Source organism: Lissotriton vulgaris, chromosome 2_1, assembly GCF_964263255.1.
Source record: "Lissotriton vulgaris chromosome 2_1, aLisVul1.2, whole genome shotgun sequence".
In the NCBI taxonomy this organism is placed as follows: Eukaryota; Metazoa; Chordata; class Amphibia; order Caudata; family Salamandridae; genus Lissotriton; species Lissotriton vulgaris.
The window spans coordinates 1,059,595,724-1,059,620,829 of NC_141687.1; the positions used below are offsets into that span (position 1 = coordinate 1,059,595,724).

At 42.9% G+C, this 25,106-nt stretch overlaps 1 pseudogene; it reads left to right on the plus strand.

The window, feature by feature from the left end:
* The first annotated feature begins 15,901 nt into the window (after positions 1–15,901).
* On the plus strand, positions 15,902–24,264 carry LOC147731589 (uncharacterized; annotated as a pseudogene).
* Positions 24,265–25,106: the final 842 nt, after the last annotated feature.

Sequence of the window (25,106 nt, forward strand, 5' to 3'; positions counted from 1 at the left end):
TGCTGCCAATGATAGTAACAACACAACTACTGACCATCACACTCCTACAAGTGTGGCATTTTATACTATTCCAGGCCCCCAAAGCCAAAAGAATGGCTTGGGCAGCAGGTAATAGTCATTTTTAATGTATATTGAATTAATTGGCCGCTGTTGTGGTCATCTCTAAATTAGCCAGACAGCGCCACCTTGTGGCAGACAGGCACCAGCGTCGGTGTTGACAATTAAGAACCGATGGTAGCACCGGAACCCACCGGCTCAACTTACGCATTGATCGCGGGCAGAGGTCTCGTGGCCCTGGCTTTATGTAAACAAAGTGCCCTAAAACGCATTCTATCTGGGAATGAGGGATTAACAGAAGATGATAGCCACTGCTGTGAAGATTTCTTTTAGAGTCATAGAGGTGTATGATTTTTACTGAACGAAATTTGAGACCGAGAATGTTCAGGCACCTGGAGATACTATAGCTCAATTTAAAACGAATCCTTTGATGTGCTGGCAGCCAGTGAAGGGACAATCTGGTGGAGGTGATGTGGACTCCTCTGGAAAACCTCTCAGTGAGAGAGGATGTGACCTTAACTTCCATAAATACTGACTTTGGAACTAGGATACCAGGTTCAAGTCTTCGCATTGGCTCACCATCATGTGGTTCTGGGCATATCACTTAACCTCCCCTTGCCTAAAAAACATGAATGTGAAGATGTGTTATGTAAATGGTAAATGTAAGACCCTCCGTCACCTTTGGGTCAAACTTGTGATATGTAAAAAAACCAGTGAATGAGCCGTACCATTATATGCTACAGATTCCAAGGGGTACTACTCACACTTGACTGAGAACAACTTGAGATCTTATCTCAACCTGCTGTGCGGTAGGAGTGTCTCCCTCTCATCCATAGAATTCAGGGATATTGGTGTTTTGATGTTCACACATTTTGAAGGTCCCATTCATCATCTAGGTTTGTCATTGGGTAAGTTTCATTAAGTTGTTTGTGGTGAAGGAAGGCTGGGTGGCTCATTATGAGCAAATCTTTAGAGCAGGTGATGCGTTCTAGGAGCCCCCTTATACTTTCCCACAGATAATTCTTGAGGAGACCCTGGTATTTGACATTGAAGAGCTGACATTGGGCTTGGCACAATGTACCCCCTTGAAAGCCCCAGGTCCCAACGGTGACCCTATAGACTTCTTTCTAGCTTACCAAGATATTTGGATTCCTTTTTCAACAATCATTTTGAACACTATAAGTAAAGTGGGCCCCCAGCTTCTTGGAATACATCGGTAATCGTTCCCATATTTAAAAAGGGGGATAGGTCCATTCCCAAAAATTACAGACCCACCTCCCTTTTAGACAGCAAAGCAAAACTGATGGGGTGACCTTTGCTGAACAGATTGGAGGCGTGGGCCACAGAGAAGAACATATATACTATCAGTGCAATAGGGTTTCTAAAAAGGTAAGGGGACAATCAATGTCTCAATTTAAGTCTAAATGTAGCAAAATATACAGCGGTCAGATCCCCCAAAAATTATACAGGCTTTGTGGATCTGTTGGGTGCATTTGATTGTGTTTCCTACCCAAACCTCTGTGCCATTATGGAGGAAATAGGCATTGACCCTCGGACAATTGTTTATATTTGTCAAATGTATGCTCTAGCACCTGCTTGTGTTCGGTATGGTAGTAATGGGGAATGCATTAGACAGTTTAAAATAAAACGGGGGGTAAGGCAGGGTTGTGTCCTTGCCCCTTTTCTATTTTCACTATACACTAATGGTGTGCAGGAAGCTATGAGGGGAGCAACAAAAAATGTATCCACTTTTAATGCAGTAGCCTCACATTACTGCTCTATGAGGATGATGTGGTGTTGATCGCAAGAACTGAGTTGGGCCTACAGAAGAGGATAGTGGCCTATTCAAAATGTATGTCCAGTCTGGATCTTCGAGTGAACACAGCCAAATCTTTCGTGCTGCTGGCAGGTAAGTGCCCTAAATAACTTTCAATGTTTAGTATAGAGCAGCACAGATTGACAGTGGCTGACAATTTTACCTACATGGGGGTTGTATTTGATAGAAAAGTCATTGGTCAAACATGAGGGGCAATAGGGTCCTAGCCATTGAGAAAAGTGTGAAGGCCATTTCCTCCTTTGCGAAGAATTTGAGTGCTAAGAGGATTGATAAAAAAAGGTGTATGCCGCAAAAACCGTCACTGCAGCATATTGTGGGGCTGGGGGATGGTGACAATTGATCAACTCCAAAGAATAGAAGATAGTTTCTATAAAGGCCTGTTAGCACCTCCTAGAAATTGTGAGAATTACATCTGCCACACTGAATTAAAGGACCCATATATCTCATATGTAGTGAAACTTGCCCCAATTATGTTATGGTATTCAATTTGGAAGAGATATACGGTCAGTGTGACCCAAAATATCATCAAGGACTTTTTGGCCCTAGACAATGTACACAGGGTGGCCTGGCTGCAATATGCGAAAACAGCGCTGGGAAGTCTAGGGCTGGGGGACTTATTTGTTAACCCGTCCAGCTGCAGAACTATGTCCAAAGATTGAATTAAGCAAACATTTTTGGACCAATCGGCAAGTGATTTAGCTGAAGCTAGTCGCACTAAAAACTCAAACCCCAACACCATTTTATCTTAGCTAGATTTTGTATGAATTTTATTCTGTTAATGATGAGTTTCCAAAGAATACTTGTTCACTAAATAATCTTCCAGCATGTCCCTGTGATAAAAGGTTTGCACGGTATGATTTGCATATATTATCCTATTGTGGTTTTTGCACCTCATATAGAAAAATTCCATTTTAAATAATGTCGTCCTGCACTTTATTTCATTAAACAACTATCTAATCCTTTTACCTGCTATAGCACAGCATCATTCTTTATGGTCCTTGTGGACACATAGGAAGGCTTTGACAGAGTGGGATAGGAAGGGAGAAAAGGGTGATGTCGGACTTTAAGACTGATGGCATAATGTACTTTATATGTATGTGGGGTTGCCCTTTTTAGCATTTGTTTGTATATTTAGTTTTAAATATATTTTAATGACATTTGCTACATGATATCTATGTATATTTGATGACGATATCCAACTACCAGACAGATATGATAGATTGGATTAGCGTTGCAAAACGGGAATGATTGAAAGCATCTTTTGAGGGCACAATGCACTTTATATTATTGTGATGATTAAGAGCACTTTAAATGGGTGTGGTGTCCATATTTGAAGGGACAATGCACTTTATATATTTATATCCATGTGGTATATGTATGTGTATGTGTTATTGATTACCATTGATTAAATGTTCTTGTTATCCATGTGGTATTTTGTCACAGATGTTTTTCATTATGTACTTTATGTGCTCTGGAAACATTGTGAAATAAAGACTATTGATTGAATTGATTGACTGCGTTGAATTAGTAAATGTCACCCCTTTAGTGTCCAACACTTTGTTTTAGCATGTTCAACCTCAAGTTGAGTGAATGAGATTTTTAAATAAAAACAATATTTCTGTTTCTCATGAGACCTGTGTCTGAAACATTCAGGATGCATTCCCTGATTTTGGGGATGTATGAATGTCTTAAATATAAGAAGTATTAACGCAAATTCATGTGTTAAAAAATAAAGGTTATAAAAGAAGACAAAGCTTTTCTGAGCTGTACATATGTATAGATATCTGTGAGATATATTAGCAGGAGTAGAATTGAAAAGGTAGACAGGTGTTGTTGTTTCTATTGCCATATACTTTGATTAGAGGGTAATAACATATGCATATTTTTTTAATTGTTTGAGTCATGGCTTGTTCAAAGACTCTGATTATTTTTCGGGGGAGTAGTTATTTGTTTGTTATTTTATATAATTTAGGAGCTCTTAGTAGGTGCTGCTTTGTTTGTTTAGTAGTAAAGCATATATGAAAGGGATATTGGTGTTTTGATATTCACCATGTATGGTGTATATCTGAGTGAATGGTTTGGGACACATTTTGAAGGTTCCATTCATCATCCAGTTTTGCCATTGGGTACGTTTCATTAAGTTGTTTGCTGTAGAGAAAATTATGATCCGATTTTCACTATTTAGTCATGTAAAAGGAAGGGCTTCTCAATATGGCCCTTATTACAATGGCGGTTGGACGAACATCCAACCGCTATCGCCGTGGGAATGGAACCGCCTGACAGGTAGTCGGCAGTTCTACCCATCTAATAACGATGCGATCGCCATGTAGGTGGTTTGAAAAATGCATTTTTCCACTGCGGCTTGTGCTGCAGCCCGGAAAAGGCTCCGTAGCACAAGCCGCAATGGAAAAATGCATGTTGCAAACATCCATGCACCATGTGCAAGGCACCATGTGGTGGCTGGCACACAGTGCATGGATGTTTGAGGGGAGGCTGCTTGTCTTCCCTGGCCCCAGAGCAGGGGCCCATTGGAGCGGGGGCCCTGCTACGGGTCCCCAAAGTCCCTTTCTGTCTGCCTTTACATGGTGGTCTGACCGGTTTGTAAAGGCAGAGAGTAAGGGACATAGAAATCCCTACGGTACTGTCTCCACAGGAGCTTCCCCATTGTAGGGATTATGCTCCAACTGATGCTACGATGGGCTCCTTGAGACTGTTGGAGGCTCTGGTCAGTTCCTCCACCCTTTGCGCTCTGACCGACCCCATCATTATGCGGCGTTCGGACCGCAGTCTCAGATGTCGGACGGACCACCACCAACGGCCTGTCGATGGCGATCCGTCCGACATCATAATCGTGCCCTAAGTGTTTTAAAGTGGGGACAGGTGGTTGCTGGCTTGTTGAATGTATGAGGATTTTGGGTAGTATGTCCTTAAGGATTTTGCTTGTAGGTTTCTGGGAGCTAGTGCTTGCCTCTCTAATGTCTTGTAAAATTTCTCTAACTGCTATTTCTGTCACATTTGAGAGTGGATGTGGTATTTTACATTAATTACAAAAGTATCTTTTGAAGTTGCCCACCCTTAGCATGCATTTGAATAATATTTATTACATTTCCAGTTTATAGTTATGTTGATGCAGTTTCTTAGCTCTAAGAGTAGCCCACATAATTTAATAAATGCCTTCTTTTTGTGAAGTGATACATTGGGCAGCTTCGGTCGTCGTATTTGCAAGTAGTTTCACAGTATGAATATATATTATAATCTAACTTTTGCATCTTTGTTATCAATATGTTAAAAATGCAGTCACTTATTATTTTTTTACTTACTGGTATGTTTTGTTGAGATGTTATCCGTGGTTTTGTAACTTTTTGTTTTAGCTTGTTTTAATGTGGAGCAGGTGCTGACTTTACTGTTTAAAGGGAAAAAAAGTTATATTAATAAATATAGTATTTATTTGCAAGTTTTTCGAGGTTTAGGGAGTTCGTTTTATTTTTGGTCCTTGTTTGGGAGAGTTTTTAATGTATTATTTATGCATACTTTATTATATATTCTTGATGCTTTGTTATAGTTGATATTTTCTGGCAGTTTGTTGGTGTTCTTTTCTTTTATGTAGTCTATTTAAAACGATAAAAGTTAAACAGTACATTACAATATATTTGTTAAATTATATTTTATAGTTTAATAACAGTAAATGTTTAATTTAAATATAAATATTACTTACCTAAATATGTAGTTGTTGAGATGAATTATTTGTTTGTTAATTGATTGTTTTGAGAATATGGCAGAGTTTCCTCCTCTTGCAGTGTTTATCCTTTTTGAAGTATTTAGTTGTTTTAATTAGTGAGCTCTTTATATAGTTGGTTTAATTGTTTGTTTGATTTTATTGGTTTAAGTTGGTTATCATGTTATTTTATAGGTTGGTTTAGTTTGAATTATTTTCATCAGTGGAGTCCTTGTTTGGAAAATGCTAATTTATGTTTTACTTTTGTAGTATTATAGATCGTTTTTTTTATTTACAGACAAATGTAATTGTAATATATATTCATTGTATTAATGTTTGTGTTTATATGTTTGTATTTATAAATATTTGTTTGGGTGTTTGTAATTGTATTTGTTTTGGGTGTACATTGTTTTTGGGTTGCATGTTTAATTTGTGGTTAATGTATTATATTTTTATTTAATTATAGATATTTAGTATATGTTTTGGGCTTATTTGAAATAATTTTTTTCTGTTAAAATTGGGTTTTGGGTGTACTTTGTAACTATTTATTAGCTATGTTGGAGATAATATTGTAATCAATATTGTGTGAATTGCTTTTTTTGACATGTTACGTGTTTATTCATGGGAAATTATATTTGTGTTTCCGATATTTTTGCTATCGATATATGTAAAAATCTTTTTTTTGTCAATGATATTTGTGTGTTCATTATTAGTGATTTTTATAGTTATGTATACAGAGTCTACATTTTTGTTCTTGATATTTAATTTCCAATATTTGTGAATGTCAATATTTGTAGGATCAATAATATGTCAGTTATCCCCCCAGGACAAGATGGGGCCATTTGAGTGCTTCAAATAGCCATTTCCATCTCCCTTATTGTGGCTTGACTCTCTGGAAGGCCCTTACTTTGTGGCACACAACTGCGCAGAATGCACCAATAGAGGTAGAATTCTGTGAAGCCCAGTGAGTGGATGCTTTCATAAGAGACACTCCTACAAGTGTCTCTCTGCTTAATTACCCACCCCCAGAAGAAGAGACCATTTCTTACGTGACTGGAATTCATGAGGAATTCACGAGGCACACACACCTCCCTTGCCACTAGGCTTGCTCCACAATTCCATCACTCCTCTCTCCCCCAACACTACTAGCGATACAACCCTAAAGTTTCCAGCAATACTCTTTAGACCGCCTCACATTGTGCTATTTCCCTTTCTCTTCCCACTTCTGTCCCACCTATCTCGTTATGTTCTTCAACCCCTAAAGCAACCTGAGACAATTTGGCCATCTCAACAAGTGAAAGAATGCCACAAAGCCTCTTCAATCCCACCTCCGTGAGTATACAAATTTCATCCATCCTGTCAATCATCAGTCAAGGTGATTTCGATTGGAGGTTTACCTATGATTTAAAGAGGACAATTCCAACAGGTCTTATTGAGCCAAGATGAAGGTGATGGTATTGGGATTGTGAAATTGTGCATTATGAAAGTAAAGATGAAGTTATAAAAAGATAAAACATAGATCTGAATTTGGCTGTTGAACATGCCATCTTCTATCCCTGTAGCTTTGTGCAACTCAGTTGCACTTTGCAAAAATATATACCTTTCCTTTTGTAACAGTTTTCAATGTACATCCATGCACACTGCATCATTCATTTGTTATTATCTAATTACTTGGTGATTCAGCTCCCTCAGTGACACTTCCGCAGGTCCCGTCATACACATTAGACTGATTTATTCAATTGGGTGAAAAATGGATTGGATCCACAGAGTGATGGAAGTTTTTTTAATTACCAGAAGGCATTTGAAGCTAATTTACAATGTAAGGGTATGGCCAGAAGTGCATCTTCAAGCACTTAGGGGCATATTTACAAAGAAGTGATGGAGCGTTGCGTTAGCCTTCTTGGCTTAACGCCGCGCTACGCCACTTCAGAAACGCAAGGCTGCACCATATTTACAACAATATGGTGCAGCCCTGCATTTCCCCATGCACTGGCACTAATTTCAGCTGCCTAGCGCCAATGCAGGCACCCTGGTGGCACCATAGTGCCAGGGTGCCTGCATTGTGGGGAAGGATTGTTTATGTGCATTCTGTAGCAATGATGTCATGGAGTAATCATAATTTCCAAAGAGAGTCAAAATAAAATTGAAAGGAGTATTGGTCATAGGAGCCTATTTAAGTAAAAAGATGTGACAAGTGCATTTCTACCAACATTTTGAGTTTTTATATCGACCTGCACTTAGTAGTAAGTAGTAAAGTAAGCTTTATTCGATTTTTCAGTTAAAATCATAAAAGCACTACAAAAACATTTGTACATACAACAATTAAAAGTATCGTATACATATTTGATACAAAATAGACGCTTACTTAATCATTGAGAATATTTCGTGAAAAAACAGAATAGAAAGGAACCGTAAAATACAAACATTTCATTGGTAGCAGGCGACGCTGAATTACAGGAAGAAAATTTAACACAATGATTTTCTGTACATTATTACCCTTTTTAAAAAACATGAAACGGCGTAAATGATCTGATCTCCTTCTAACTGTAACATTTTTTGATATGCTGGTCTACATTTTCATAACCCCCATCGTTTTAAAAACGGCATCAAGAATTGTTTTCTGGGGTTCGTATATAGTTTGCAAAAAAACATAATATGAATGTTAGATTGTACCGAGATGTTATCACAAGGGCATATTAATTTGTTAGAGGACCAGTCATTAACATTAGGTAGGGTAACCATGCGGAAGAAAATACCCAGACGCAAGCGAGTCAACAACATTCGAGGGTATGGGCTCTGTACCAGGGCAAGGTAAGTTTGCAAACCCTCAGTTGGTGTAATTTCCTGGTAATTTAGTACTGTGCGCCTTGATTTTTCGCTGTTCCATCTAACAGTTTCTAGATGGGTGGTTATCATTTTTTTCAATGCTGATCTTGATAGTCCATCCAGGGTTCTAGGGTTATCAAAGTACTCTGGGTGGCCCAGATCAGTAAACGTTGATCTCACATAGGATAACCATTTAACATTGGCTGCCCTGTCTAAGGCCAGACAGTCTTCAATAAGATCTCTATTGAAACTGGCTTCATGTGTGACCCACACTTTATGCCAGAGCAAAATGGGGGACATCTTAATGATGTCATTGAGATATGTGACTCCTACCTCGATATGTGACATGTACGTGGAGGTGCTTTTGGCCACTCCCAGAAGTTAGCAAATAAATTGATTTTCGCAGCTCTGTAGGGAGTTGTCTTTCTCAATACCCCATATGCCCGCGCCATAGGTGGCCGTAGAGACGCATTTAGCCCGATAAATCTGGATCAGCTCCTTGATAGGCTTGCCGCCAGTTCTATCAGAAAAAACGCGCAAGGCGCCTATTGTACGGCTATATGCCAGCTTCCTAGCGGCTATCGCTGCCTGCCAACGGCACCATCTATCAAACAGAACACCTAGATAACAGAATTTATCAGTAGTTGTAATTTTTTGGTTATCTAGGAATATGGTACAAGGAGCTCTGTTAATCTTCCGGGTACAGGGCATCGTGAATGTTTTCGAGATGTTAACTCTGAGGCCTCTATCCCTCATATAGCACGCGAAATTGGTTACTGCCCTTTGTAAACCAACTTTGGTCTGGGACATTATAGCCGCATCGTCGGCATATAATAAAATTGGGACCGGTAAGCCTTTAACAGTTGGGTAATCATTAGGTAAGGTTGCGAGGTGCTGTCCGATTGAATTAATATAGTATGTGAAGAGCAGCGGGGCCAGAATACAGCCTTGTCTCACCCCTCTAGTAATCGGAAATTCCTCTGTGCATTCCCCCTGTTTACCATACCTAACTCTTGCCCCTGCCTCTTTATTGAGCTCTTTGATAAAAGTGATGATGCTGTTATCAATACCCAGTTCCCCCAGTGTTGCCCACAGCAATGCATGATCAACACAATCGAACGCGGAGCTAAGATCGATAAAAGTTATAAAAAGAGCTCCGCGTTTGATGTGAGTATACTTGGAGACGAGGAGGGACAAATTTAAGCACTGTTCAATTGTCCCTATTCCTTTTCTGAATCCGTACTGTAGGTGGGAAACAACATTATGGTCTTCCTCCCAGAGTTGTATTCTCTTTAAAATAATTCTTCCAGCCACCTTCATTAGTCCATCCAGTAGTGATATCGGCCTATAGCAGGTGGGATCATCCCTGTTACCTTTTTTAAATATAGGGACCACAATAGCATCAGTCAAGGTATCAATGAACCCACTCTGGTTTCCCTTATTTAAAACATTTGTGAGCAAGGGGGCCCAGAAGTCTGGTTCTGCTTTATAGACATCTACTGGCATGCAATCTGGTCCTGCGGCTTTGCCGGTTGCACTTTCCCTAATGGCATCATGAACTTCCTCAATAGTGAATAATAAATCTATAGGGAATGGATGGGCTGGGGGATATTCTAAGCCACTATTATGTACTCCCTTTTCTGTGGATGAGCACACCCCTGATGTTATACTGTCTCCGGAGATTGTGTGGTTATACAATTGTCTAAAATGTCTTAACCACTTTTCACCCGTTATGGCTAAGTCCATAGTGTTAACACTATCTCTTGGCTGGTATAAAGATTTTACAGCCCTCCAAAAAAGAGAACTGTTCTTCTGCCTTGATGCCTCCATCAGGGATTCCCATGCTTCCTTTTTCAAGGTCAGCTTTCTTTCTTTAATAGATGATTTGTAAACTCTCCTTGTCTCACGTATTAAGGCTGAGTTTTTCGGTTTTAAGGACAGGGCTCTTTTTAGATCTTTTAGTGCCTTAGTGCACTTTCCATTATACCACCCTTCAGACCTTTTGATGTTTCCTTTAGGGACTCAAACCAGCAGATTTTTAATGTAATGCTGTATTTTTGAGAAAACAGTCATTACGGTCTTTGGATCGTTGTGTTCCTCCAGACAAGCATCAACATCAGCAGCACATGATGTAAGCACATTCTGCAGGAACACTCAGGGCTCAATTTTTTCCCGTTTAACAACATATCCGTTGTTTTTAGTTAAATTGATCTTATATGGGTAGGTGCATACAGTCCCATTCTTACGGTGAGGCCCTGTGACATTTACACCAATAATCAGTGGATAGTGATCGCTCGATAGGTCTTTCCCAACTTCCCAGGAGGTTATGAATCCTGAGTTGACAGGGGTAATTAAGGCGAAATCAATTGTCGAATTACAACCTCTGCCATTAAAGGTTGGCTCGAATGGGGCAGGTGGTGAACAAATCCAATTGACAAATGAGAAATCAAAATTAAAAACAATACCATTAAGAAGGGACCCCATCTTGGTATGGGAAAAATGTATGGGACCATCCTCCCCGTAATCTGACAGACCGCACAAATCTGTTTCGGTAAACGAACAAATGGTACAATTAAAATCCCCCACCCACACAATCCTTTTTTCCCCCACAAGGTCTCCAGCAAGTCCAGTAATACAACTCATCATTTTTGCCATAGTGGGCTCCATCTCACTACTTGACATGTTATTATAAAAGTTCACTGATACTATATTCTGAGTAAGACCCCACTTAAATGATAATATTTGAAAGTGCTGACTAGAGAGGAATTTGTATACTTTAACATCCACAGTAGTTGAAACATAAATACAAAGTCCTCCCTTGTTGTGTCCCTGTGCTGATGGAATAGCCGGGGAATGAAAGGTCTGATATCCTAGCAGGTGTGCTTCCTCAAGAAGCCATGTCTCTTGGAGGCAGAGTATGCCATGATTTTGGATGAAATCTAACCAGGGCTTGTGAGTAAGTTTGCTTCCAAGACCCGCCATTCTCCTTTGAATTAAGGGCATGCGGGAGGGGTGCATGTGGTGTGGCCGCTATTTTCATAGGAATAGCAAAACTACAATCATTTGTAGATAACTGGGATTGGTAAAGAACAGGGTTAGGATTCAATGTAGGGCTATTTATATTTTCCCCAGATTTCTTGCTTGTCCAACACTCCTCGGGTGTGCTGGATGAGTCAGCTAGAGCTGTAGCACAACCACGCGTCAGGTACCTATCAGGCGATTTTTCCCTTGTGCATGTTACATTAAGTCATTCATTCTCATCCAGTCCGGAGAAAGGATGGAATAAATTAGACAAAGGTATGTCCCAAATATCCCTGGGATTATGGGTTTGGAAGTGATCTCTGGGATTATTGACATAGGAGTTGTTAATGTTGGACAATGATTGGTTTGGATACATTGGTGGAAAACAGAAATTATTATTCCTGCTGTGAAAGTTATGAGCAACCGGGTTCATAAATGAGTCCGGTCTATGTGGTGGGTGAGGTCTATACATCTTAGGAGGATAGGGAGCAGTATTGGGTTCCAAAAAAGGAGTATCATCTCGGTTATAAAATCTTTGAGCTGGGTTCAAAGATGGGTTTGGTCTATATGGCCCTTCAAATCTTCATTTATTTAGTGGGAGATGATTTCTATTCATCGTTGGTGGATTATTATTAATTGAGGGCTTCATAAGAGCTTTCGGATAGAAATAGCTCAAGTTATGCGTAGAGATTCCTCCCTCACATCTCCCTGGGAACCAGTCGCTGATGTATGTGACCAGTCTATGGTCTTTAAAATTGACGATGATCACATCCCCTTCGATGTCCTTTGGTCTAGATCCCACCCACTTGCATCGCCTAACTGAGACTATGTCTCCGTTTAAGTGCGTTGGAAGTGGTCTATTTTTTTGCAGCCAGTAAATGACCTTATTTTTAAGACTGGAGTAGTGTTCTAGGTTACCATCTGGCGTGGGCGGGACTCCTGTAAGGACGATGACATAATTAAGGGATTCTGGGGGCAAATCAGCAACGTTTCTAGTTCTTGTTCTAGTTGTTTGGGTAAGCCTGCTTGGGGGTTCTTTTATGGTATGGCCTCTTTTTTGTGTACTTGTATGAGAATGGGGATTTTCCTTATTTGCATTATCAATAACTGTGGAGTGTTTAGTATCCGCCAATGGATTAGGTCTCACTACGGCGGGCTTTTTAATTAATGTAGGAGTGGCAATATGTTGCTTGGATGAGTCACTAGGATGCTGTTTGACTGGCGAGTGCATGTTACTTTGATCGCCAGGCTTGTGACAGGGTGCTGCCTTTTGTCCTTGGAGGATCTGGTCCATTTTCTCTCCCAACCTTATAACCCTTACAGTGAGTGGAAGTATCAAAGCCTTGATGAGGCAAGCAATATCATTTAATAGGCCTTCATAACTTGCGACAGATATCGATTTGGTGGTCTAATGCCCTGTTGGGTCCGCATTCCCTACTTCTTTAGTAATCTTGTGCGGGGAGGACATATTACTAATAAGAAGTCTATTCCCCTTTTTGATTCCACCCTTTCTTCTTCTCTTTCTCGGTGGTGAACCAGAGGCACTATTAGATCCCTTAATGGGAGATTTTTTAGACTTTTTGTCAGGTGTGGTAATCGGATGACAATCAGATCCTAGGGGTGTAAATATAGGGGAAGGTACATTTATATCGTGGAGAGGTGCTACATCAGTGGGTAAGGGAGTGGGAATGCTTAAGTCAATTAACTGATTTTGGGTTGACTCAGAAGAATTAAGGTCAGGAATGACTATAATGTCATTTTGGGCGGGGTAGTTGTTCTGGAATATAAGCGGGATACCATCTGTACTAAGTAACTTAGCATCAGGTTCTTTGTAATTAATTAGGTCTGTTGCAGTACCTGTATCCACCTTCTGGGCGGGGAGTGGTCTTTGTTTTAATAACTCGATGGAAAGACGGCGCCCAGCTTGCTTCTCTGCAAGCGTAATCTCCCTATCGACTTCACTCTTTACTTTAGCAAAGAATTTGTCCAATGGACCTAAAATGGGAGCCCCTGCCATGCCCGGTAGGGGATTCGTTTCAAGTATAGACATTTTAGGCATATAAAAGAAGTTCGAAGGAACAATATGAAGGGAACCTAAGGGTGGAATGAATAACAAACTCGGCTAGGCAACAAGAGTCATATAGGGCATAACAATCGTTAATGCATGAGTGATACTAGTAATATGCAGCTATAATCAATGTCAAAGGGTATTGACTATACCACAGGTCCGCTTTCACGATGTAAGGGGGGTGGCCCAGCCCGGCCTCCTACGGCCCCTGACGGCCACAGACGGTCCCGCCCTTGTCCCGGGCTTCTCCCGGGGCTCTCCCGCGCAGCGGTGCTGTGGGATGTTTAAATAGCAATTTCGACCTGCACTTACTATGGGCGTTGGAACCGGGTGGCAAGGAACGGATTTATCACCCACACCCAGATTTTTGATTGGGGGTAGGGACACGGGAGAAAGGGCACTGACGATCAGCCTGTTTCTGTTTTGACTGCTTTGTCAACAAACACAGCAGATCCTGCAAACAGCACAATATGCTGTGTGAGGCACTATATCTCACTGAAGTATACAAAAAATGATGGATGGAATACTTGAATTAATGTCAGCCACTGGTAATTATTCGGACATAACCCAGCCTCGTTACTCAAGGTCCAGAGGAGGGCTCAGGTCAGTGCCCCAACCATTTTGGCCAGTTTGCTCAGCACTGATGCCGTGCCTGCAGGCATCTGCGATCCTGCGTCCCCTGCCACTTTCCATCACTCTTCTACCAGATGTGCCAGTGCTGTCAGGCAGCATCCACAGACTTTAAGAATCATAAGAAAAAAAAAATTAAACAAATAAGGACAGTACATGGACAGACTAATCACACGCACCCAGATTAAAGGCCCAAAGTCTGTCCCGGCACGTGCACTCATTTTCTCTCCAGCCTCCTTACCAGCTACGCCTCTATTCACCTAAGCTACCTAAAGAGCACCCCACACCACTGCACTTATGACATCTGTTCCTGCACTGAAACCGCTCACCATCACCGGGCCCCCATCCTCCCAAGCCGCTCACTGGAAGTTGTGGGTGTGGCAATTAGAGAACTACTTTAAAGCTGTTGAAATGCCTGCAGGTCTCAGGCGACCGAAGTTCTTGCACCTGGGGTGCACTGATATTCACAAGATATCCAAAACAGTCATGGAAGCTGGCTCCCCAAGGAATTACTCAGCGCTAAGGGACTCCATCACAGCCGACTTCGAACCTTATGCCAATCCTGCCAACGAGCGTTTCCTCCTTCGTCAGGTCCGGCAGCTTCGAGAGGAATCCGAAAACTTCTTCCATGCTCGGCTGAGAGAGCTTGCCACCACTTGTACCCTCCCAGACTATGACGACGACATACGAGCTCAATTCATCCAAGAGTGCACATCCTCCAAGCTTAGAGGAAAAATCCTCCAGGAACCCAACATTTCAATGAGGGACATACTGACTTTGGTTCACTAAAAGGAACTAAAAGGAAAGCAGCCCATATAGACCTGGCCTCTTCGGTCTCAGTCAAACAGGAGCCCGTCAACACCGTTCAAAAGAAAGAGCTCATGGATGAGAGTGAACCCGCTAAGCACCCACCAGGCGTCATGAAATGAGGATCAACATCCTGCCCGTGTGGATGGTATGGTGGCCCTTAACCTCACAATGGCATCTGCCCGGCAAATGGAAAGAAATGCAGTGCATGTGGCAAGTCTAACCACTTCGCCAAAGTCTGCCGATCCTCACAAGGGCGACGGCCCGAGCCGCCATGGAAAGTGGTCTGCACAGTGGAGTAACTCCAGTTCACCCTGTCTGACGAAGACATGGATGTGGATGACGCAGCCATTGTTTAAGTAGTCAGGACACTGGACACCATCTGAGCGAGTTGTCAATCTGCCCCTATGTGCCAGGTGGAGGTGCAGAACTATATTGTCTCCGCCCTAACAGAGGCGTCGATCAACCTTAGAGCCAAAGACATCTACTGCAATCTACCAGACCCTCCAACGCTCTGGTGCACCGGTGTGCAGGTGTATGCGTTCGGCAACCACTCCCCTCTACAGCTGCATGGCATGTTCCATTCAAACCTTGCTCACTAGTACACTCAAGGGAGAGCCAGAGTATACGTGTCAAAGGAGGGGTCCACATTTCCCCTCAGCTGCTGCATCACCCAATACCTCAACCTCATACAATTTGCATCCAGCCTCCAGGAACAAGGGCTGCATTATGCAAGTCTTCATATCACTGTTCGACGGAGTCGACTGCCTTTTTCGGCCCAGCCATACGCCTTTATATCGATGTATCTGTGGCTCAGGTCACCCTCAGACACCTCCGCATAGCCTTCCACCTCCTGCCAAAGGTGGAAGCGGAGCTGAGACTCTTGGAAAAGCAGGCATCATAGAGCAGGTGAAAGGCCCCACCCCTGGGTGTCCAGATCATGGTGGTGAAGAAGCCCAAGCAGCCAGACGCATTCTGGATCTGCGTGGATATCAGAGTCCCAAACCTGGCGAACAAGCAAGCAAGACATCTGAAGCCAACCATAGATGACATAATTGGGGAGTTGTTACGCTCCAAAGGGTTTTCGAAGATGGACCTCAGGTCAGTCTACCATCAAACCCCGCTATATCTGGACTCTCGCCCTATCACCACCTCCTCAACACATGCTGGCCTGTGGAGGTACACCCAACTGAACTTTCACATCTCCAGCATGGCCGAGGTGTTCCACAACATTGTGAAGACAGTCCTGCAAGGTGTACTCAGCGTGCTGAACGCAAGCGATGGCATTCTTGTTCACTCAGGCACCTTAGGGGAACACCTGACTCACCTCCATGCCGTGTTTGCAAGATTGGCAAACCGCACCCTGTCTCTCCACTGTGAAAAGTGTGACTTTCTGCCAGAGACATCAGTTTCTTTGGATACCGTTTTTTCAGTCAAAGGTATTGGTCCTGACCCATAGAAGGTAAAGGAAATACAAGCTGCTCCTGCTCCCTCTTCAGTGTCAGGAGTTTGCAGCTTCCTCAGAATGGTGACGTACTGTAGGTGCTTCATGAAGAATCACTCAGATATCACCGGCCCTCTCTAGGAGCTCACCAAGTCATCCAGTCCTTTTCTTTAAGGACTAAATTAAGAGGAGGCGTTTCATCAGATGAAGACTCCCCTGTCCGCAGAAACCACCCTGGTGTACTTCGACCCGCAGAGAGAGTCGCAGTTTGAGGACTAAGGAATTTGAGGGGCCCACAACAAAATTGGTATAATTATGTTTGCAACCCACTTTAGGGTGGGGAGAGACCCATGCTCCTAGGGCCCTGTAGTGTTGTGATGACCTAGGCGACACCACACTCACAAGGGTGACTTGTGGTTAGCCCCCATGTGCGTGTGCTAAGTGGTATCATCGGGTGCACGGCCAGACAGAACTAGTAAATAGCCCGGGGAGCTGGGTGTGGTTAAGAAAAAGAGTAATCACTATCCAAAGTAGTGTCAGAGCGGTTATTACTGGGGTGCCACTTGGGGCCCATCCAGCAACCCTACAGGCCCCTGGCCCCCTTGCTGCTCCACCTGCTTCAAGAGACGTTATAACAGGCTCAAGATGATATAGCTGATGTCCACCAACTTCCAAACTCAGACTTCCTAACCAATGTTTGGCGCAGATTCCAAATCTCAAGAGAACAGGCGTGGGTTATAAAGTATTTTCAGAGGTTTCAGCGGCTGCTCTCATTAATATACTTCCTTAGTTCATTTGCTGTGAGTTCAACCTCTCGCAATGAAGGAAAATAAAAAATAAAAAATGTTGTCCCTTATTTTCAGCCTTTAGTTTTACCTTGGAGATTTAGGGTGATTTGTTCCGTGGTCTAATGAATAAAACAACAAATACAAATACACCAAGATTTGGAGTACAGTTAGGGTTCTAGAGTGGTGAAGCAGTTTGAGAAGTTGAAAGTGATGCAGGTGCAGAGGTGATTATGTGGAGATTGACTTGGTTTATATTGCTTAGCTCACTGCATCCCTACTGTTCCCCGCTATGACAGGTCTACATTTCTCGCTTTGTTATAACACACCATTATTCATTCCCTGGGCTTAAGGTTACTTAGCTGCACTCTGTATGCTGTCTAATGGCTCCATATTTCATTGGTGATTTCTACTGTAAAGCACTTGCCTGGACAAGGAGAAATCTGGCTGAGAATCACAGCCCATGGAAGAAAAACAGAAACATAAATTAATTGTCATGAACATCCCCAGAGGGACGCAGCAGTCACATTCTGTAGCAGTGATGTCATTGAGTAATCATAATTTCCAAAGAGAGTCAAAATAAAATTGACGGGGGAGTCGGTCATAGGAACCTATTTAAGTAAAAAGATGTGTCAAGTGCATTTCTACCAAACGTTTGAGTTTTTATATCGACCTGCACTTACTATGGGCGTAGAAACCGGGTGGCAAGGAAAGGATTTATCCCCCACACCCAGGTTTTTGATTGGGGTTGGGGACACGGGAGAAAGGGCCCTGAAGATCAGCCTGCATCTGTTTTGACTGTTTGGTTAACAAACACAGCAGATGCAGCAGACAGCGCAATATGTTGTGCGAGGCACTATATCTCACTGAAGTATTCAAAAAGTGATGAATGGAATACTTGAATTAATCTCAGCCACTGATAATTACTCGGGCCGCCTCCTACTCCAGCGTATTTTACCCAGAAGAGGCACTGAGTAGGTAGTGGTGTTTTGACCTGACTCCCTGGGTGAAACATAGGAAGATTCTAGGGACTGCGTTACAGCCATCAGAACCCAGCTTCCACAAGTAGTGTCAAATAAGCATTTAGGGAGCCCGAAGCACAATAACACACTAAGGGGTCTATTCACTAAGATTTAATGCTGTGTTTGCGTCATTTACTTTCAAGCGCTGAACTGGTTTAGCTCTGGAATATACTAGAAAACAGCAAGAAGCAGTGAATGGCACTTCTTTGCATTACTTAGCGCTAAGGGGGCGTACCAAGGGTGGAGCATGGGCGTTCCCATGGAACCATCCGAACTTTCTGACACTAAAGCCTATTTACCTAAAAAAGTAGTCAGGGTTTATCATGAGAAAATAACACCCATTTCAAATAGGCACTATGAAGGAGAAATGCTTTAATTTTTCCTTTCTTTTTCAACTTTGTATGTGTGCCGCACTGTACAGCACACACACAAAGTGGCATTAGGTTTCAAGTTAGTCTAAGCGTGGTATTTTGTACTGGAAGGGTTACTATCCGGTACAAAACCTATGCTAGACTTAAGAAGGCACCCTTGCACTAGAATGTAAAGGTGTGTCCGTGGTGCACATGCAGCATATTTCTGCGCTAGAGAGAGGGGAGGAGAGTGCCATATTTCTGTCCTTTTTCTCCTAATGCAGCACAGTTCAGCATTAGCGGCTTCTGTACTGCACTGCATGAGAAACTAGTAAATCTGCCACATAATATCCACCCTTTGAAAAACAACAAAACATCCACAATGTAATTAACTGAGTCAAACAGTGATTTAGTGAAAATCTTTTTCTACATTTCTTACACTAATCTGAAAAAGGAGATCTGTTACTTTAGGGCCATATATAATAAAATTAGGAATAATCTCAGATGATTAAACTTTAAAACTGTTTCTCTAAATCAAAGGCTGTGGATCAAGGCATCCCTCAAGGCTCCATATCTCATGCCCACTCTCTTCAATGTAGACTTGGAACCGCTGGGAGGCCTATTAAAAAAGTCTGGGACCCATTATCCCCTCTATGCTGATGATACTTGTATGCACAAATGTATGTTGTATTTCTTTTATGTGGATCTCTTATGAGTTCCAAAACATAAATAAAGAATTGAATTGATGACACTCAACTCTACCTAAAGGTGACCTTGGGTAATTACTAGGTTAAGACACAATGGTCCCTAGACAGGGGCAAATAACAAGGAAAAAGATGAATATAGACTCAAAGTCAGTACAATATTTGAAGCTGTCCAGCCGGACAGGAATATTTTTTATTTATAACATTTGAACAGAAACAATAAAGTGGGACACAAGCCTGCATCCTACTAGACATATCAAACAAACACAGAATACAAAATAGAGAAACAAAAAAAGGCTCAGGCAAATTGCCTTGTTTGTATGTTGCACTTTCTGATAGCACAAAGAAGAATTTGGTGGGACACCGTTACACATAATTAATATTCAGTAGAAAGTGTATATGGTGTTCTGTGTTGGTTTTATATGATTTCTTTGGAGCACAAGATGATTTTTATATTGTGACTGCTGTAAGTAAGGGAAATTGTTGTTCAAGTCACTATATTTATTCACACTTGCCTGAGCTTGGAAATCTGTAGATTTCCATTTCTGCTTTTACCCACTGCACTTTTTTGTAAGAATTTGTTTGATTGTTCGTTTAAATAAATATATCCCTGATTTGAATGCAAAACTTTACAGATCATTATGTTGGACTGTTTAACACCTTCCATACTTTTCTGATCGGGACCATTGTCTCTTACAACCTGTTTGCTACATGACACTCGAGCGAGCTTCTAAGACCCAATTTTGTAAATATGTTATATGTATCTGGGCAACCCTAATCACTACACCTTTTCTTAATATGTGATCTTGAGCGAATATGTAACTTGTTAACCTGTATCTCTCACCACGAGTAACTGTAGTAGATATAAGTAGTGTCACCAACTACCGTGTTACTCTGAATTTCTTACTTCCTCTATTGTAAAGCACTCTGACACCCTTGGGTGGAGTACATGCTACATAAAAACGCACAACTAAATAAATATATGGGTGATGTGTTCATGATACCTTCTGCTTGAGTGAATGGAATTCTTTTAATCTTGTCTTCCACGAACTAAGGGTCATATTTACCAGGAAACTGTAAGAGCGTGGCATTAACCCAAGACGGCTAACACCACGCCCCAATAGTTTCCAAACTCAGGGATGCGCAGTATTCACAAAAATACGGTGCACCCCTGCCTTTCCCACAGCGCTGGAGCTAAATTAGCCACCTAGCGCCAATGCAAGCACTCTTGCACTATTATGCACTTGTGCCTGTGTTGTAGGGAAAGATTGTTTATGTGCAAGAAGGTGTACCTTCTTGCACATAAACAATCAGTAATGAATGAATGAATTAATTAATTAATTAAATCTATACTACTATTATAAAGGAATAACTTTGAGGCTTTGAGGCTGGTAAACTCGGGAACCACAGCGCCAATCCACACACCCGATACATCGTTGTAATCCTCAGAGTGTGCAGATGGACATAGGCTATATAAAGTTAAAAAATACGTTATATTTAAAAAATTTACATTATAAAAAAAGTAGTCCCCTCGAAGTAGCGCCGGCCGCGACCTGCGTGCTGACGTCAGGAGCGCGGGGAGGTGCGGCATCCAGGAGCGCGAGGAGGAGCGGCGGACATGGCGCGGGGGAGGAGCAGTGATGAGCGGCGGACATGGCGTGGGGGAGGAGGTGAGGAGCAGCGGACCGGCGGGAGGTGCGGTGACCAGCGGCGAGGAGCGGTGAACTGAGAAGCTGCGGCTGAGGTAAGGCTTCGGGGGACAATGTCGGGCAGGCGGGGGTCGGGGCAGGCGGGGGACGGGGACTTACACCAAAACAGAAGGATAGAATTTAGATCGGCTGAGGTAAGGCTCCGGGGAACAATGTCGGGCAGGCGGGGATCGGGGCAGGCGGGGGACGGGGAGTTACAACAAAACAGAAAGGTACAATTTACATCGGCAGAGGAAAGGCTCCGGGGGACAATGTCGGGGCAGGCGGGGGACGGGGACTTACAGCATCTGCCATGGAGATTTATGCACAGCGCCTCAACACTGAGCCTTTGTGACATCCGGGGGACAATGTCGGGGCAGGCGGGGTACGGAGCGGCCGGGGGCCCGGGCTGCTGGGCAATGTCGGGGCAGGCGTGGGTCGGGGAAGCCTGATTGCTCCCGGACAAGGTCAGGACGGGCTGCTAGTGATTTTATAAAGCGCATGATTACCCTTAGGTGTCTTAGCGTTCAAAGGCAGAACAACAGAGCCAGTCAGACGCTAAAATGCAAATGTCTCTAACAGAGGCTTATTCAACGGCTTCGGTAAACAGCCAAGTCTTCAGTTGCTTCCTAAATCGCATAAGGGAAGGTTGACAACACAGAGTAGGAGGTAATGAGTTTCACCATTTTCCTGCGCAATTGAAAAATATCTTACCTCCCCACCTTGCTTTGTTTGATCTCGGAATAATGATGAATCGTGAGGAGCTGGATCTAAGATTCCTGCTCGGCATGTACCAGGAGAACGGATCCTGCCAGTAATGGCGTTTTGTAACTTCTATGTGTGATGCAGAATGCAGCACACATAGAAGTTGATACTCGTAATTTTTTTTAATGATTGTTTATGTGCAGGAAGAGACACCTGGTGCGCCGAGACAATCCCTTGGTGCGCCGCAAGGGTGGGGGCCATTTTTGGGCCTCTGGAGCCGTTTTTGTTACAGGGCCATTTATGCAGCATAGCCCCGGCAAAGAGCTCGGTCGCACCCCCAACCTTCCCCCCCCCCCCACCCCGGGGGGCTGCTGAGCACTTTTCCAGGGCCGGTTTTGGTTCCCAGTGCGGCCCTGACGGTAAAAGTGAATTCCTGTGGTGATAGCGGCTTGTAAATATGCCCCTAAGTGTTTTACGTTGGAATATGGCCCAGGAGATGGGAGCTGAAAGTAAGCAATGGCAGTTAGTCTTACTATAAGAAATATGACCAATTCCATAATTCAAGGTGCCTCTGCCTGTGAATGACCCATTGGGCAGGGATGCAGATGGACCAGGAATGTCTTTGTAGTTATCAGAGCTGGAAGGCCATGAGGAAAGGAGGCTAGGTTGCACCATCTCAACATATAAAGATGGGTTCATATTTGATTTGGTTCTTGCACAGGGCTCCGAGGAAGAAGACTGGCCACCACCATTGTTGGGACAGAATTGCCATTTTATGCAGGGAATGGTGACAACAGACTACTTGCTAATCCAACATTATAGTGGGTAGCATGTGAAAAGCCACTGCTGAACCTTTGCCCTTCAGGACAGACTGAAAATGAAGAGAAAGAAGACGCATTTCCCTCCTCTATGGCAGACAGATTCCATATTCCATCAGACCTCACAAGGAGCTCTTTCCTGCTTGGGGGATCAGGTACTCTGCTGGGAACAGTGTCAGGCTGGCAGAATCCGTGATATTTGAATAAGGTGGCAATGATGTGGAATGGAATGAGATACCCCCTCAAAATCTAACGAAGAAATCAATAGTTTCAATCTGTTCGTGGAACGTGCACGGATTTCGAGAAATGGCCCATGATCACGAAACCCTAGCATTCTTCCTACGACAAGACATAATCATGACCCAGGAGACATGGATATTACAACCCTCACCAATTCCAGGCTTTAAGGGACACCATATACATGCGGAAAGCTTCTCCAAGCATGGACACCCCCGGGGCGGATTATCGATATATATAACCCACAAATACCACTGGTGTTCAGAGGAGATAGACGTGGGCCTAAAGTGGGCCCAAGTGATCAGAATCTTCGAAACCCCGACGCAGGGGACAACACCGTGGCAAATGTTATTATTTAACATCTACATTCATCCAGATAAAAAATCTCAAAAAGAAAAGCATGCGATTCTTGTGTCACTTATTAAGGCCATGCAAAGGACCTACCTACTGCACCCGTTGGTTATCTCAGGAGATTTTAACAACGTGCTCATTGACCACAATAAAGCAAAGGTGAAGAAGCCCACTGACTGTATCGGAAAAAAGTTAGCCTCCAGTCTAACTGAACATGGATTATCAATCCTGAATGGCAACAACAACGGCGATAGGCCGGCAGCCGGCACATATTTGAGTGGCAGGGCGCACTCAATAATTGACTATTCAATAGTAAGTGACGAGTTACTTCCCCGTATCGAATCCTTTTACATAGAACAGCGGGCAGAAAGCGACCATTTTCCACAAATAATAAGGCTGAACCCTGTACCAAGTACGGCACCAACAACGGCCTCCCTTCTGCTCCACGCTTCAAATTTCAACTTGAGGAAATTAAAATGGTGCGGAGAAGGACTGGGTAAAATTGCGGACCTAGTAAAAACCCATTTGGCAAAACTTGGAACTCAAAAGGAAGAGGAACGAGTACCCAACTGGGAGCAAATGATTCAGGTCTTGCAGGATAAATTCCCAGCAAAGCCAGGGACCCGTAGCAAATGTAACATCAAGTAGGAGCCATGGTTTAACACGGAGTTAAGCGCTAAAAAATGAATGGTTGCAAAGGAGGTTCGAACACTAGCAAGCCAAAAAACATCATGGTCAGTGGTAAATAAATCCAAACTAAGGGGTGCCAGGAGTATCTACAGGAAGGCACTGAGGACCGCTAAGTACAAATACAAAGAAACCACCTGGAACAAACTGTTAATAGCGGGCAAACACCAAAACAGCCGAGGCTTCTGGGGTATTATAAATGATTTAAATCAAGGGGTAAAACTCCAACAAGAAGCCGGGGTCGGAGCTAATGCCTGCACTAGACATGTACAAGCTTTATACAGCAAAACAGATCAAGGCCATGCAAACGGTTCATGGGCAGCTAAAGATAATTTGGAAAATTTTAAAAGAGCAAATAGCAAGGAGCACAGGGATCCTGAACATGAAAGTCTATCGAACGGGCAGAAGGAGCCAGACGACCTTACCTCCATAAAGGAATTACGTAAAATCATTTTAAGATTAAAGTCAGAGGGCGCAGCAGGCCCAAATGGCCTAGCGAACGCAATTTTTAAACATGATCTAGATCTGTGATCAGAGACTCTAACGCCACTGTTCAATCAAATATACAGACAACCAGAGTTACCAGCATCCTGGAATGGTAGTATTATCCATCCCATTTTTAAGCACGGCGACCACCGTAACCCCAAAAACTATAGACTGATATCATTAATAGACGTTGAAGCTAAACTCTATGCCTCCTGCCTTTTACTTTACCTACAAGCGTGGATAACAGAAACAAGGCTCATGCCATTATTCCAAACAGGATTCAGGCAAGGAATTGGAACAATAACCAACCTAACTTGTCTGTCTATCCTAAGTGACACTGCGGTAGCGAAAGGCACTCGTTTGTAAGCCTGTTTCATAGACATTAAATCAGCCTTCGACCGGGTGAACAGAGAGCGCCTGTGGAGTAAATTAGAGCCCTGGGGATTGCCACACCAACTCTTAACAGCCATCAAAGCCCTTCATCATCACACCTGGGCAAGAGTGAAATTAGGTAATGGAGGCAGTACAGCTAGGAGCATTTAAACGCACCAAGACTTAAAACAAGGCTGAGTATTAGCTCCCACCCTCTTTAATCTTTTTCTCTCTGATCTCTCAAGCGAAATCGTCTCAGTAGATAGTCACCCTCCTTCTCTGGCAAACAAATCAATACACTTCTTACAATATGCAGACAATATAGTTTTGTTGAGTCAAACACCAATCGGCCTACAAAGGGCCATCAACAAACTAACATCGTATTTAGAACGAGAAAGCCACGTACTAAACATAGAAAAACCAAAGTGGTTCGGCTCGTGGGTCAGAAAAAACTAAAGCACAAATGGACGGCCCAAGGGGTAATAGTGAAAGAATA